Source organism: Triticum dicoccoides, chromosome 6A, assembly GCF_002162155.2.
Source record: "Triticum dicoccoides isolate Atlit2015 ecotype Zavitan chromosome 6A, WEW_v2.0, whole genome shotgun sequence".
In the NCBI taxonomy this organism is placed as follows: domain Eukaryota; kingdom Viridiplantae; phylum Streptophyta; class Magnoliopsida; order Poales; family Poaceae; genus Triticum; species Triticum dicoccoides.
In genome coordinates this window covers 174,172,297-174,175,454 of record NC_041390.1, presented here as the reverse complement: position 1 = coordinate 174,175,454, position 3,158 = coordinate 174,172,297, and positions in this window count along the sequence as shown.

The window sequence follows — 3,158 nt, the reverse complement described above, 5'->3', positions numbered from 1 at the left end:
CTCTATTCTTTCATCTTCACCACTGCAACCAGAGCAAGCCCAACTACACCAGATCTGGGTACCGCCAGAGCAAGCCAGAGCCTCCCGCCGCTAAATCCCTTGCTGCCCATACGACCAAGAGGTGCAGCCACCACCGCCACCACGAAGCATGTCGGAAAGACAATCGTGCAGCACACCGCTCCGATTTTTTTTTGTGATTCACTTTACCTTTGTTGTGAACATTTGAGGGCTGCCTCCTTTTGGAAATATATCCAAGTGGCAAATTCCTGACCCCCTCTCCCCCACCCTCCGTGTTATTTATATTTTACAAAAACAGAAAAGAAAAGCAAAAATGAATTCGTCGCTGATGAGCAACGAAATGGCATCACGGTGTGTTGTGGGGCGTGCCTTTATACCGGATGCTGTTGATCATCGCTTTATATATAAAACATGGCAAAAGCCTTTTTTGATAAATGGCATCACGGTTAACCGGACAAAGCTCTCGAGTCTCAATGCACAGAGCCAAGCCAAGTGTGCACATGCCCCTCTCTCTCTCTCTAAAAAAGAAGAAGCAGTGTGCACATGCATATGTGATTAATCAACTTGAGGCAAGAATCTTAATTCTTAAACGGAGTAGAGTATGTACCTTCCAAAGCATGACTGAGCAACGAGAAGTGGAAACGGCCGACCTGATCTCACCCGTATAGAGAGGGGAAAGAAATCCTGAAAACAAGGGATCCAAAAGCAAGTACGGGCTGGACCATGCATGCAAGCAATTAATTAGTTAATGATATCCAAAAAAGCTGCCAAGCAGTTACCAATTGGCAACCACTCTAAAGGATAAGGATTTGTTTAGGACACATTTATATATGCCTTAGTTATCACACATCTAAATAACTCAATCAATTAAAAAAAGATAAAAAAATGCTTGCATGAATCTTAGCGTAGAATCAATGTCATTGAAGTTAGATGTGCAATATTTAGAGCATATTTTGATGTGCTTTAGCAAAACTAAAAAGGGTAATCATCATTCAAGAATAGCAAAAGGAGTAGAGTTACGGTAGCATTTACTGACACGTCGAGCTATTGTGGCCGCTCTCGGCCGGGGCCATATGCAACCAGGGCCCTTTCAATTTATTACTCCCTCTGCTTTTATTTAGTCTGCATATTAGGTTTGACCGAAGTCAAACTTTGTAAAGTTTGATCAAGTTTATAGAAAAATATATAAACATTTACCATAACAAATCTATATGATGTGAAAGTACATTCAATAATGAATCTAGTGGTATTGATTTTTTATTGTATATATTAATATTTTTGTTTATAAACTTAATCAAAACTTACAAAGTTTGACTTTGACCAAAACTAATATGCGGACTATATAAAAACGGAGGGAGTACTAGATTTCGAAATATAGCAATAACTGGGCAAAATAATGTAGTACGGGATTGCAATCTTGAATAAATTTATTATAGGATTGAAAAAGATATGCCCCTTGGGTGTATACCTGCCGTGCATGCATGTCCCACAGAAAGGCAAATTATATGTGAATACGAATAATAGTAGACTTCACGGCGATAGGACCAGCGCGTGATCGGTGTAACACACTTCAGGCATGCAGACCTCAGCGCGTCGCACACGTACGAGACTTGTCAAAATTCAAATGCCCCTGGCAATTCCAAACTCACTAGCTACTGTAGATGATATGTAATTCTTCTCTTGAGGATGTATAGATCGACCTGTAATTCCTTTTTTTATCTGTATATGTAATTCTGCTGGTACTGCAGATCTACATACAGGACAGGAGCGAGATCACACCATTCTGCACGATATGTAGCCCCGTCGGGATCGGCCTGGAGAGCTGGCGGAACAGCCGCGCATGATCGGCCGGAGCAGAGCAAGAGACGAACAAGGAAACAAACACGGCATCTCGACGTGGAAGGGCCATGCAGATATAGAAGGAAAATGGAAGAAGCGAGGGAGGAGGGAGGGACCGACAAGTCTTTGCTTACTCGCTCGATCGGTGACAGAGCCTCGCTCGATCGGGGTGCTGGCCACGTACCGCCGGCGATCGAGACGGACGGCGCCTCGATCGACTGTCCCCTGCGTGTTCGTACTGCCTTGGACTGTCCTGTGGTGAGAGCACGAGAGAGAGGCATGAGCGTGCAGCAAGAGAGAGGGCACGGAGAGACGGGAGGGCGCGCCATCTTGCTTTACCAGGTCTATCCCACGCGCGATGGGCGCGCTCGCCAACTCGCCGGCGACGTGTTCCAGGCGCGGCCACTCAGTCTCGGCGAGCTGGCGAGGAGAGGAGGAATGAAAGAGACAAATGACGGCGTTCCTGGGAGGGTGGCGGCGTATTTATATGGGTTTCGGCTAGGAACGGGAAAGAAAAGGGTGCATGCATGGTGGTGGTTGCCATCCCGGGCCTTCGCCTTGAATCCGCCGGCTACCTTCCATTTCTATTTGGCCTGCCACCTTGTGCTCCACACCGCGTTGCTGCCGATCTTGTTTTTTTTTTTCAGTTGGGTTTCTCATCTTTTTGTCGGCCGTGTAGATCTCTGATCTAGGAGTGGGTGGGTTCTTCCTTCTTTGTATCTGCCGGCGGCCAATACGGGGTTTGGATTCACGGTCTAGGGTCTAGGCTCGCCGAACCTCCACTATAGAAAGGGCAGGGTAGCGTGGCAGCGATTCAGATGTGACAAGTGAAGAGAGTCGACGTTAAGGCATGGAAGAACATGTGGCGCATGGCGGGGAGCAGGGCGCACGCACCAACTTTACTGAAGTGTTTGTGACGGACCAGGGACGGCGACCGGGTATGACTCACCTACATAGTAATGATATTAACAATGTTGCGAGTGGGACGGGGTTAGAGTGTGGTGTAAGATATATAAGTAGTAGGCATTAAATTTGATGGCTATAGACAAAACAAAACAGGGATGAGATCACCTTCTGTGAGTAGCGGATGCGGGGTTTTTGACCTGAGGGCAGTTGCCTTCGAAATGGCAGGAGGGAGCTTTGCCACACAGACGGAAGGATTTCACGGACGTGCTGACGTGGAAAGTTGTGATTGGGAAAAAGAGGTGAAGCGGGCCCACCCTCATAAAAATCAGGAGGGAGTTTAGCAGTAAGTTGGAAGGGGTCCGCTGCGGCCCCGTAAAGCACCGTGTGTGTAGCAT